Source organism: Ambystoma mexicanum, unplaced genomic scaffold (assembly GCF_040938575.1).
Source record: "Ambystoma mexicanum isolate Mex_15411 unplaced genomic scaffold, UKY_AmexF1_1 Mex_scaf106, whole genome shotgun sequence".
In the NCBI taxonomy this organism is placed as follows: Eukaryota; Metazoa; Chordata; class Amphibia; order Caudata; family Ambystomatidae; genus Ambystoma; species Ambystoma mexicanum.
This window is the reverse complement of record NW_027182332.1, coordinates 360,361-370,118: the sequence shown is the minus strand read 5'-3', so window position 1 is coordinate 370,118 and position 9,758 is coordinate 360,361. Positions and strand designations below refer to the sequence as shown.

The window sequence follows — 9,758 nt, the reverse complement described above, 5'->3', positions numbered from 1 at the left end:
GCTAAGCCATGCAGCCACTTGCAACATGATACCACGCTCATCGCTCGATCAGGCTCGATCAGGCGAGATATATAAGACTGGTGGGCCCATTCAGGACTCCTATGTCTGGTAGGATAACTTTAATCCATCCATCCTGTTTCTGTTGCAGGGAGGTGGAGAGAACAATCAACACAATAACGGCTTTCTTTCATGCCTCTTGAAGGACTCAATATTCTCTGTACTGCATTACATGTGAAAGTCGATTTATTACCCATGAACACACTACCTGTATGCTAATTATATGTAAATAGGTAGCTCCAGCCCTCATAATGTTGTCCAACATTTCCGCTATAAAACGGGATAAAATTATTTTGGAAACATACCAAATTTGAAAAGTAATTGAGAAGTTGTGCAATTACTAATCATGGAGCACAAAATAGCCTACAGCACCTGGTATTCCCAGGCGGTCTCCCATCCAGGTACTAACTAGGCCCGACACTGCTTAGCTTCCGAGATCAGACGAGATCGGGCGCATTCAGTGTGGTGTGGCCGTAGGCTCTGGGCCTAGTGAGTTTTGTACTTTTAAGCATCTAGTCGGCTAGACCTTGCAGTTTTGAAAGGCAATTGAGAAATGGCTCACTTCCTGAACTTGGAGCACAAAAAAGCCTACAGCACCTGGTATTCCCAGGCGGTCTCCCATCCAGGTACTAACTAGGCCCGACACTGCTTAGCTTCCGAGATCAGACGAGATCGGGCGCATTCAGTGTGGTGTGGTCGTAGGCTCTGGTCCTAGTGAGTTTTGTACTTTTAAGCATCTAGTCGGCTAGACCTTGCAGTTTTGAAAGGCAATTGAGAAATGGCTCACTTCCTGAACTTGGAGCACAAAAAAGCCTACAGCACCTGGTATTCCCAGGCGGTCTCCCATCCAGGTACTAACTAGGCCCGACACTGCTTAGCTTCCGAGATCAGACGAGATCGGGCGCATTCAGTGTGGTGTGGCCGTAGGCTCTGGGCCTAGTGAGTTTTGTACTTTTAAGCATCTAGTCGGCTAGACCTTGCAGTTTTGAAAGGCAATTGAGAAATGGCTCACTTCCTGAACTTGGAGCACAAAAAAGCCTACAGCACCTGGTATTCCCAGGCGGTCTCCCATCCAGGTACTAACTAGGTCCGACACTGCTTAGCTTCCGAGATCAGACGAGATCGGGCGCATTCAGTGTGGTGTGGCCGTAGGCTCTGGGCCTAGTGAGTTTTGTACTTTTAAGCATATAGTCGGCTAGACCTTGCAGTTTTGAAAGGCAATTGAGAAATGGCTCACTTCCTGAACTTGGAGCACAAAAAAGCCTACAGCACCTGGTATTCCCAGGCGGTCTCCCATCCAGGTACTAACTAGGCCCGACACTGCTTAGCTTCCGAGATCAGACGAGATCAGGCGCATTCAGTGTGGTGTGGCCGTAGGCTCTGGGCCTAGTGAGTTTTGTACTTTTAAGCATCTAGTCGGCTAGACCTTGCAGTTTTGAAAGGCAATTGAGAAATGGCTCACTTCCTGAACTTGGAGCACAAAAAAGCCTACAGCACCTGGTATTCCCAGGCGGTCTCCCATCCAGGTACTAACTAGGCCCGACACTGCTTAGCTTCCGAGATCAGACGAGATCGGGCGCATTCAGTGTGGTGTGGCCGTAGGCTCTAGAAATGCTAAGAATATTACTCTTATGCATTTGCATTTAGTAAGCTAAGCCATGCAGCCACTTGCAACATGATACCACGCTCATCGCTCGATCAGCGCTCGATCAGGCTCGATCAGGCGAGATATATAAGACTGGTGGGCCCATTCAGGACTCCTATGTCTGGTAGGATAACTTTAATCCATCCATCCTGTTTCTGTTGCAGGGAGGTGGAGAGAACAATCAACACAATAACGGCTTTCTTTCATGCCTCTTGAAGGACTCAATATTCTCTGTACTGCATTACATGTGAAAGTCGATTTATTACCCATGAACACACTACCTGTATGCTAATTATATGTAAATAGGTAGCTCCAGCCCTCATAATGCTGTCCAACATTTCCGCTATAAAACGGGATACAATTATTTTGGAAACATACCAAATTTGAAAAGTAATTGAGAAGTTGCGCAATTACTAATCATGGAGCACAAAATAGCCTACAGCACCTGGTATTCCCAGGCGGTCTCCCATCCAGGTACTAACTAGGCCCGACACTGCTTAGCTTCCGAGATCAGACGAGATCGGGCGCATTCAGTGTGGTGTGGCCGTAGGCTCTGGGCCTAGTGAGTTTTGTACTTTTAAGCATCTAGTCGGCTAGACCTTGCAGTTTTGAAAGGCAATTGAGAAATGGCTCACTTCCTGAACTTGGAGCACAAAAAAGCCTACAGCACCTGATATTCCCAGGCGGTCTCCCATCCAGGTACTAACTAGGCCCGACACTGCTTAGCTTCCGAGATCAGACGAGATCGGGCGCATTCAGTGTGGTGTGGCCGTAGGCTCTGGGCCTAGTGAGTTTTGTACTTTTAAGCATCTAGTCGGCTAGACCTTGCAGTTTTGAAAGGCAATTGAGAAATGGCTCACTTCCTGAACTTGGAGCACAAAAAAGCCTACAGCACCTGGTATTCCCATGCGGTCTCCCATCCAGGTACTAACTAGGCCCGACACTGCTTAGCTTCCGAGATCAGACGAGATCAGGCGCATTCAGTGTGGTGTGGCCGTAGGCTCTGGGCCTAGTGAGTTTTGTACTTTTAAGCATCTAGTCGGCTAGACCTTGCAGTTTTGAAAGGCAATTGAGAAATGGCTCACTTCCTGAACTTGGAGCAAAAAAAAAGCCTACAGCACCTGGTATTCCCAGGCGGTCTCCCATCCAGGTACTAACTAGGCCCGACACTGCTTAGCTTCCGAGATCAGACGAGATCGGGCGCATTCAGTGTGGTGTGGCCGTAGGCTCTAGAAATGCTAAGAATATTACTCTTATGCATTTGCATTTAGTAAGCTAAGCCATGCAGCCACTTGCAACATGATACCACGCTCATCGCTCGATCAGGCTCGATCAGGCGAGATATATAAGACTGGTGGGCCCATTCAGGACTCCTATGTCTGGTAGGATAACTTTAATCCATCCATCCTGTTTCTGTTGCAGGGAGGTGGAGAGAACAATCAACACAATAACGGCTTTCTTTCATGCCTCTTGAAGGACTCAATATTCTCTGTACTGCATTACATGTGAAAGTCGATTTATTACCCATGAACACACTACCTGTATGCTAATTATATGTAAATAGGTAGCTCCAGCCCTCATAATGTTGTCCAACATTTCCGCTATAAAACGGGATACAATTATTTTGGAAACATACCAAATTTGAAAAGTAATTGAGAAGTTGTGCAATTACTAATCATGGAGCACAAAATAGCCTACAGCACCTGGTATTCCCAGGCGGTCTCCCATCCAGGTACTAACTAGGCCCGACACTGCTTAGCTTCCGAGATCAGACGAGATCGGGCGCATTCAGTGTGGTGTGGCCGTAGGCTCTGGGCCTAGTGAGTTTTGTACTTTTAAGCATCTAGTCGGCTAGACCTTGCAGTTTTGAAAGGCAATTGAGAAATGGCTCACTTCCTGAACTTGGAGCACAAAAAAGCCTACAGCACCTGGTATTCCCAGGCGGTCTCCCATCCAGGTACTAACTAGGCCCGACACTGCTTAGATTCCGAGATCAGACGAGATCGGGCGCATTCAGTGTGGTGTGGCCGTAGGCTCTGGTCCTAGTGAGTTTTGTACTTTTAAGCATCTAGTCGGCTAGACCTTGCAGTTTTGAAAGGCAATTGAGAAATGGCTCACTTCCTGAACTTGGAGCACAAAAAAGCCTACAGCACCTGGTATTCCCAGGCGGTCTCCCATCCAGGTACTAACTAGGCCCGACACTGCTTAGTGTGGTGTGGCCGTAGGCTCTAGAAATGCTAAGAATATTACTCTTATGCATTTGCATTTAGTAAGCTAAGCCATGCAGCCACTTGCAACATGATACCACGCTCATCGCTCGATCAGGCTCGATCAGGCGAGATATATAAGACTGGTGGGCCCATTCAGGACTCCTATGTCTGGTAGGATAACTTTAATCCATCCATCCTGTTTCTGTTGCAGGGAGGTGGAGAGAACAATCAACACAATAACGGCTTTCTTTCATGCCTCTTGAAGGACTCAATATTCTCTGTACTGCATTACATGTGAAAGTCGATTTATTACCCATGAACACACTACCTGTATGCTAATTATATGTAAATAGGTAGCTCCAGCCCTCATAATGTTGTCCAACATTTCCGCTATAAAACGGGATAAAATTATTTTGGAAACATACCAAATTTGAAAAGTAATTGAGAAGTTGTGCAATTACTAATCATGGAGCACAAAATAGCCTACAGCACCTGGTATTCCCAGGCGGTCTCCCATCCAGGTACTAACTAGGCCCGACACTGCTTAGCTTCCGAGATCAGACGAGATCGGGCGCATTCAGTGTGGTGTGGCCGTAGGCTCTGGGCCTAGTGAGTTTTGTACTTTTAAGCATCTAGTCGGCTAGACCTTGCAGTTTTGAAAGGCAATTGAGAAATGGCTCACTTCCTGAACTTGGAGCACAAAAAAGCCTACAGCACCTGGTATTCCCAGGCGGTCTCCCATCCAGGTACTAACTAGGCCCGACACTGCTTAGCTTCCGAGATCAGACGAGATCGGGCGCATTCAGTGTGGTGTGGCCGTAGGCTCTGGTCCTAGTGAGTTTTGTACTTTTAAGCATCTAGTCGGCTAGACCTTGCAGTTTTGAAAGGCAATTGAGAAATGGCTCACTTCCTGAACTTGGAGCACAAAAAAGCCTACAGCACCTGGTATTCCCAGGCGGTCTCCCATCCAGGTACTAACTAGGCCCGACACTGCTTAGCTTCCGAGATCAGACGAGATCGGGCGCATTCAGTGTGGTGTGGCCGTAGGCTCTGGGCCTAGTGAGTTTTGTACTTTTAAGCATCTAGTCGGCTAGACCTTGCAGTTTTGAAAGGCAATTGAGAAATGGCTCACTTCCTGAACTTGGAGCACAAAAAAGCCTACAGCACCTGGTATTCCCAGGCGGTCTCCCATCCAGGTACTAACTAGGCCCGACACTGCTTAGCTTCCGAGATCAGACGAGATCGGGCGCATTCAGTGTGGTGTGGCCGTAGGCTCTGGGCCTAGTGAGTTTTGTACTTTTAAGCATATAGTCGGCTAGACCTTGCAGTTTTGAAAGGCAATTGAGAAATGGCTCACTTCCTGAACTTGGAGCACAAAAAAGCCTACAGCACCTGGTATTCCCAGGCGGTCTCCCATCCAGGTACTAACTAGGCCCGACACTGCTTAGCTTCCGAGATCAGACGAGATCAGGCGCATTCAGTGTGGTGTGGCCGTAGGCTCTGGGCCTAGTGAGTTTTGTACTTTTAAGCATCTAGTCGGCTAGACCTTGCAGTTTTGAAAGGCAATTGAGAAATGGCTCACTTCCTGAACTTGGAGCACAAAAAAGCCTACAGCACCTGGTATTCCCAGGCGGTCTCCCATCCAGGTACTAACTAGGCCCGACACTGCTTAGCTTCCGAGATCAGACGAGATCGGGCGCATTCAGTGTGGTGTGGCCGTAGGCTCTAGAAATGCTAAGAATATTACTCTTATGCATTTGCATTTAGTAAGCTAAGCCATGCAGCCACTTGCAACATGATACCACGCTCATCGCTCGATCAGCGCTCGATCAGGCTCGATCAGGCGAGATATATAAGACTGGTGGGCCCATTCAGGACTCCTATGTCTGGTAGGATAACTTTAATCCATCCATCCTGTTTCTGTTGCAGGGAGGTGGAGAGAACAATCAACACAATAACGGCTTTCTTTCATGCCTCTTGAAGGACTCAATATTCTCTGTACTGCATTACATGTGAAAGTCGATTTATTACCCATGAACACACTACCTGTATGCTAATTATATGTAAATAGGTAGCTCCAGCCCTCATAATGCTGTCCAACATTTCCGCTATAAAACGGGATACAATTATTTTGGAAACATACCAAATTTGAAAAGTAATTGAGAAGTTGCGCAATTACTAATCATGGAGCACAAAATAGCCTACAGCACCTGGTATTCCCAGGCGGTCTCCCATCCAGGTACTAACTAGGCCCGACACTGCTTAGCTTCCGAGATCAGACGAGATCGGGCGCATTCAGTGTGGTGTGGCCGTAGGCTCTGGGCCTAGTGAGTTTTGTACTTTTAAGCATCTAGTCGGCTAGACCTTGCAGTTTTGAAAGGCAATTGAGAAATGGCTCACTTCCTGAACTTGGAGCACAAAAAAGCCTACAGCACCTGATATTCCCAGGCGGTCTCCCATCCAGGTACTAACTAGGCCCGACACTGCTTAGCTTCCGAGATCAGACGAGATCGGGCGCATTCAGTGTGGTGTGGCCGTAGGCTCTGGGCCTAGTGAGTTTTGTACTTTTAAGCATCTAGTCGGCTAGACCTTGCAGTTTTGAAAGGCAATTGAGAAATGGCTCACTTCCTGAACTTGGAGCACAAAAAAGCCTACAGCACCTGGTATTCCCATGCGGTCTCCCATCAAGGTACTAACTAGGCCCGACACTGCTTAGCTTCCGAGATCAGACGAGATCAGGCGCATTCAGTGTGGTGTGGCCGTAGGCTCTGGGCCTAGTGAGTTTTGTACTTTTAAGCATCTAGTCGGCTAGACCTTGCAGTTTTGAAAGGCAATTGAGAAATGGCTCACTTCCTGAACTTGGAGCAAAAAAAAAGCCTACAGCACCTGGTATTCCCAGGCGGTCTCCCATCCAGGTACTAACTAGGCCCGACACTGCTTAGCTTCCGAGATCAGACGAGATCGGGCGCATTCAGTGTGGTGTGGCCGTAGGCTCTAGAAATGCTAAGAATATTACTCTTATGCATTTGCATTTAGTAAGCTAAGCCATGCAGCCACTTGCAACATGATACCACGCTCATCGCTCGATCAGGCTCGATCAGGCGAGATATATAAGACTGGTGGGCCCATTCAGGACTCCTATGTCTGGTAGGATAACTTTAATCCATCCATCCTGTTTCTGTTGCAGGGAGGTGGAGAGAACAATCAACACAATAACGGCTTTCTTTCATGCCTCTTGAAGGACTCAATATTCTCTGTACTGCATTACATGTGAAAGTCGATTTATTACCCATGAACACACTACCTGTATGCTAATTATATGTAAATAGGTAGCTCCAGCCCTCATAATGTTGTCCAACATTTCCGCTATAAAACGGGATACAATTATTTTGGAAACATACCAAATTTGAAAAGTAATTGAGAAGTTGTGCAATTACTAATCATGGAGCACAAAATAGCCTACAGCACCTGGTATTCCCAGGCGGTCTCCCATCCAGGTACTAACTAGGCCCGACACTGCTTAGCTTCCGAGATCAGACGAGATCGGGCGCATTCAGTGTGGTGTGGCCGTAGGCTCTGGGCCTAGTGAGTTTTGTACTTTTAAGCATCTAGTCGGCTAGACCTTGCAGTTTTGAAAGGCAATTGAGAAATGGCTCACTTCCTGAACTTGGAGCACAAAAAAGCCTACAGCACCTGGTATTCCCAGGCGGTCTCCCATCCAGGTACTAACTAGGCCCGACACTGCTTAGATTCCGAGATCAGACGAGATCGGGCGCATTCAGTGTGGTGTGGCCGTAGGCTCTGGTCCTAGTGAGTTTTGTACTTTTAAGCATCTAGTCGGCTAGACCTTGCAGTTTTGAAAGGCAATTGAGAAATGGCTCACTTCCTGAACTTGGAGCACAAAAAAGCCTACAGCACCTGGTATTCCCAGGCGGTCTCCCATCCAGGTACTAACTAGGCCCGACACTGCTTAGTGTGGTGTGGCCGTAGGCTCTAGAAATGCTAAGAATATTACTCTTATGCATTTGCATTTAGTAAGCTAAGCCATGCAGCCACTTGCAACATGATACCACGCTCATCGCTCGATCAGGCTCGATCAGGCGAGATATATAAGACTGGTGGGCCCATTCAGGACTCCTATGTCTGGTAGGATAACTTTAATCCATCCATCCTGTTTCTGTTGCAGGGAGGTGGAGAGAACAATCAACACAATAACGGCTTTCTTTCATGCCTCTTGAAGGACTCAATATTCTCTGTACTGCATTACATGTGAAAGTCGATTTATTACCCATGAACACACTACCTGTATGCTAATTATATGTAAATAGGTAGCTCCAGCCCTCATAATGTTGTCCAACATTTCCGCTATAAAACGGGATAAAATTATTTTGGAAACATACCAAATTTGAAAAGTAATTGAGAAGTTGTGCAATTACTAATCATGGAGCACAAAATAGCCTACAGCACCTGGTATTCCCAGGCGGTCTCCCATCCAGGTACTAACTAGGCCCGACACTGCTTAGCTTCCGAGATCAGACGAGATCGGGCGCATTCAGTGTGGTGTGGCCGTAGGCTCTGGGCCTAGTGAGTTTTGTACTTTTAAGCATCTAGTCGGCTAGACCTTGCAGTTTTGAAAGGCAATTGAGAAATGGCTCACTTCCTGAACTTGGAGCACAAAAAAGCCTACAGCACCTGGTATTCCCAGGCGGTCTCCCATCCAGGTACTAACTAGGCCCGACACTGCTTAGCTTCCGAGATCAGACGAGATCGGGCGCATTCAGTGTGGTGTGGCCGTAGGCTCTGGTCCTAGTGAGTTTTGTACTTTTAAGCATCTAGTCGGCTAGACCTTGCAGTTTTGAAAGGCAATTGAGAAATGGCTCACTTCCTGAACTTGGAGCACAAAAAAGCCTACAGCACCTGGTATTCCCAGGCGGTCTCCCATCCAGGTACTAACTAGGCCCGACACTGCTTAGCTTCCGAGATCAGACGAGATCGGGCGCATTCAGTGTGGTGTGGCCGTAGGCTCTGGGCCTAGTGAGTTTTGTACTTTTAAGCATCTAGTCGGCTAGACCTTGCAGTTTTGAAAGGCAATTGAGAAATGGCTCACTTCCTGAACTTGGAGCACAAAAAAGCCTACAGCACCTGGTATTCCCAGGCGGTCTCCCATCCAGGTACTAACTAGGCCCGACACTGCTTAGCTTCCGAGATCAGACGAGATCGGGCGCATTCAGTGTGGTGTGGCCGTAGGCTCTGGGCCTAGTGAGTTTTGTACTTTTAAGCATATAGTCGGCTAGACCTTGCAGTTTTGAAAGGCAATTGAGAAATGGCTCACTTCCTGAACTTGGAGCACAAAAAAGCCTACAGCACCTGGTATTCCCAGGCGGTCTCCCATCCAGGTACTAACTAGGCCCGACACTGCTTAGCTTCCGAGATCAGACGAGATCAGGCGCATTCAGTGTGGTGTGGCCGTAGGCTCTGGGCCTAGTGAGTTTTGTACTTTTAAGCATCTAGTCGGCTAGACCTTGCAGTTTTGAAAGGCAATTGAGAAATGGCTCACTTCCTGAACTTGGAGCACAAAAAAGCCTACAGCACCTGGTATTCCCAGGCGGTCTCCCATCCAGGTACTAACTAGGCCCGACACTGCTTAGCTTCCGAGATCAGACGAGATCGGGCGCATTCAGTGTGGTGTGGCCGTAGGCTCTAGAAATGCTAAGAATATTACTCTTATGCATTTGCATTTAGTAAGCTAAGCCATGCAGCCACTTGCAACATGATACCACGCTCATCGCTCGATCAGCGCTCGATCAGGCTCGATCAGGCGAGATATATAAGACTGGTGGGCCCAT

General features: G+C 47.6%; 30 non-coding genes across 30 annotated transcripts; all 30 read right to left on the bottom strand.

The window, feature by feature from the left end:
• Window positions 1-417: 417 nt before the first annotated feature.
• On the bottom strand, window positions 418-536 carry LOC138551517 (5S ribosomal RNA). Its single transcript, XR_011295234.1, has one exon. It is a non-coding gene; the product is annotated as a 5S ribosomal RNA (ribosomal RNA).
• A 106-nt stretch (window positions 537-642) lies between these two features.
• On the bottom strand, window positions 643-761 carry LOC138552984 (5S ribosomal RNA). Its single transcript, XR_011296662.1, has one exon. It is a non-coding gene; the product is annotated as a 5S ribosomal RNA (ribosomal RNA).
• Window positions 762-867: 106 nt separating this feature from the next.
• LOC138551516 (5S ribosomal RNA) lies at window positions 868-986 on the bottom strand. Its single transcript, XR_011295233.1, has one exon. It is a non-coding gene; the product is annotated as a 5S ribosomal RNA (ribosomal RNA).
• A 106-nt stretch (window positions 987-1,092) lies between these two features.
• LOC138552630 (5S ribosomal RNA) lies at window positions 1,093-1,211 on the bottom strand. The gene has a single exon (XR_011296310.1). It is a non-coding gene; the product is annotated as a 5S ribosomal RNA (ribosomal RNA).
• A 106-nt stretch (window positions 1,212-1,317) lies between these two features.
• Window positions 1,318-1,436, bottom strand: LOC138552664 (5S ribosomal RNA). Its single transcript, XR_011296344.1, has one exon. It is a non-coding gene; the product is annotated as a 5S ribosomal RNA (ribosomal RNA).
• Window positions 1,437-1,542: 106 nt separating this feature from the next.
• LOC138551515 (5S ribosomal RNA) lies at window positions 1,543-1,661 on the bottom strand. Its single transcript, XR_011295232.1, has one exon. It is a non-coding gene; the product is annotated as a 5S ribosomal RNA (ribosomal RNA).
• Window positions 1,662-2,135: 474 nt separating this feature from the next.
• On the bottom strand, window positions 2,136-2,254 carry LOC138551513 (5S ribosomal RNA). Its single transcript, XR_011295230.1, has one exon. It is a non-coding gene; the product is annotated as a 5S ribosomal RNA (ribosomal RNA).
• A 106-nt stretch (window positions 2,255-2,360) lies between these two features.
• On the bottom strand, window positions 2,361-2,479 carry LOC138552581 (5S ribosomal RNA). The gene has a single exon (XR_011296261.1). It is a non-coding gene; the product is annotated as a 5S ribosomal RNA (ribosomal RNA).
• A 106-nt stretch (window positions 2,480-2,585) lies between these two features.
• LOC138552887 (5S ribosomal RNA) lies at window positions 2,586-2,704 on the bottom strand. The gene has a single exon (XR_011296565.1). It is a non-coding gene; the product is annotated as a 5S ribosomal RNA (ribosomal RNA).
• Window positions 2,705-2,811: 107 nt separating this feature from the next.
• On the bottom strand, window positions 2,812-2,930 carry LOC138551512 (5S ribosomal RNA). The gene has a single exon (XR_011295229.1). It is a non-coding gene; the product is annotated as a 5S ribosomal RNA (ribosomal RNA).
• Window positions 2,931-3,393: 463 nt separating this feature from the next.
• LOC138551511 (5S ribosomal RNA) lies at window positions 3,394-3,512 on the bottom strand. The gene has a single exon (XR_011295228.1). It is a non-coding gene; the product is annotated as a 5S ribosomal RNA (ribosomal RNA).
• A 106-nt stretch (window positions 3,513-3,618) lies between these two features.
• On the bottom strand, window positions 3,619-3,737 carry LOC138553081 (5S ribosomal RNA). The gene has a single exon (XR_011296758.1). It is a non-coding gene; the product is annotated as a 5S ribosomal RNA (ribosomal RNA).
• A 655-nt stretch (window positions 3,738-4,392) lies between these two features.
• On the bottom strand, window positions 4,393-4,511 carry LOC138551510 (5S ribosomal RNA). Its single transcript, XR_011295227.1, has one exon. It is a non-coding gene; the product is annotated as a 5S ribosomal RNA (ribosomal RNA).
• A 106-nt stretch (window positions 4,512-4,617) lies between these two features.
• On the bottom strand, window positions 4,618-4,736 carry LOC138551508 (5S ribosomal RNA). The gene has a single exon (XR_011295226.1). It is a non-coding gene; the product is annotated as a 5S ribosomal RNA (ribosomal RNA).
• A 106-nt stretch (window positions 4,737-4,842) lies between these two features.
• Window positions 4,843-4,961, bottom strand: LOC138551507 (5S ribosomal RNA). Its single transcript, XR_011295225.1, has one exon. It is a non-coding gene; the product is annotated as a 5S ribosomal RNA (ribosomal RNA).
• Window positions 4,962-5,067: 106 nt separating this feature from the next.
• LOC138551506 (5S ribosomal RNA) lies at window positions 5,068-5,186 on the bottom strand. The gene has a single exon (XR_011295224.1). It is a non-coding gene; the product is annotated as a 5S ribosomal RNA (ribosomal RNA).
• Window positions 5,187-5,292: 106 nt separating this feature from the next.
• On the bottom strand, window positions 5,293-5,411 carry LOC138552663 (5S ribosomal RNA). The gene has a single exon (XR_011296343.1). It is a non-coding gene; the product is annotated as a 5S ribosomal RNA (ribosomal RNA).
• A 106-nt stretch (window positions 5,412-5,517) lies between these two features.
• On the bottom strand, window positions 5,518-5,636 carry LOC138551505 (5S ribosomal RNA). Its single transcript, XR_011295223.1, has one exon. It is a non-coding gene; the product is annotated as a 5S ribosomal RNA (ribosomal RNA).
• Window positions 5,637-6,110: 474 nt separating this feature from the next.
• LOC138551504 (5S ribosomal RNA) lies at window positions 6,111-6,229 on the bottom strand. The gene has a single exon (XR_011295222.1). It is a non-coding gene; the product is annotated as a 5S ribosomal RNA (ribosomal RNA).
• A 106-nt stretch (window positions 6,230-6,335) lies between these two features.
• LOC138552579 (5S ribosomal RNA) lies at window positions 6,336-6,454 on the bottom strand. The gene has a single exon (XR_011296260.1). It is a non-coding gene; the product is annotated as a 5S ribosomal RNA (ribosomal RNA).
• A 106-nt stretch (window positions 6,455-6,560) lies between these two features.
• On the bottom strand, window positions 6,561-6,679 carry LOC138552988 (5S ribosomal RNA). The gene has a single exon (XR_011296666.1). It is a non-coding gene; the product is annotated as a 5S ribosomal RNA (ribosomal RNA).
• Window positions 6,680-6,786: 107 nt separating this feature from the next.
• LOC138551503 (5S ribosomal RNA) lies at window positions 6,787-6,905 on the bottom strand. Its single transcript, XR_011295221.1, has one exon. It is a non-coding gene; the product is annotated as a 5S ribosomal RNA (ribosomal RNA).
• Window positions 6,906-7,368: 463 nt separating this feature from the next.
• On the bottom strand, window positions 7,369-7,487 carry LOC138551501 (5S ribosomal RNA). The gene has a single exon (XR_011295219.1). It is a non-coding gene; the product is annotated as a 5S ribosomal RNA (ribosomal RNA).
• A 106-nt stretch (window positions 7,488-7,593) lies between these two features.
• LOC138553080 (5S ribosomal RNA) lies at window positions 7,594-7,712 on the bottom strand. Its single transcript, XR_011296757.1, has one exon. It is a non-coding gene; the product is annotated as a 5S ribosomal RNA (ribosomal RNA).
• Window positions 7,713-8,367: 655 nt separating this feature from the next.
• On the bottom strand, window positions 8,368-8,486 carry LOC138551500 (5S ribosomal RNA). Its single transcript, XR_011295218.1, has one exon. It is a non-coding gene; the product is annotated as a 5S ribosomal RNA (ribosomal RNA).
• Window positions 8,487-8,592: 106 nt separating this feature from the next.
• On the bottom strand, window positions 8,593-8,711 carry LOC138551499 (5S ribosomal RNA). The gene has a single exon (XR_011295217.1). It is a non-coding gene; the product is annotated as a 5S ribosomal RNA (ribosomal RNA).
• Window positions 8,712-8,817: 106 nt separating this feature from the next.
• Window positions 8,818-8,936, bottom strand: LOC138551498 (5S ribosomal RNA). Its single transcript, XR_011295216.1, has one exon. It is a non-coding gene; the product is annotated as a 5S ribosomal RNA (ribosomal RNA).
• Window positions 8,937-9,042: 106 nt separating this feature from the next.
• Window positions 9,043-9,161, bottom strand: LOC138551497 (5S ribosomal RNA). The gene has a single exon (XR_011295215.1). It is a non-coding gene; the product is annotated as a 5S ribosomal RNA (ribosomal RNA).
• Window positions 9,162-9,267: 106 nt separating this feature from the next.
• On the bottom strand, window positions 9,268-9,386 carry LOC138552662 (5S ribosomal RNA). The gene has a single exon (XR_011296342.1). It is a non-coding gene; the product is annotated as a 5S ribosomal RNA (ribosomal RNA).
• A 106-nt stretch (window positions 9,387-9,492) lies between these two features.
• On the bottom strand, window positions 9,493-9,611 carry LOC138551496 (5S ribosomal RNA). The gene has a single exon (XR_011295214.1). It is a non-coding gene; the product is annotated as a 5S ribosomal RNA (ribosomal RNA).
• Between the last annotated feature and the right edge of the window lie 147 nt (window positions 9,612-9,758).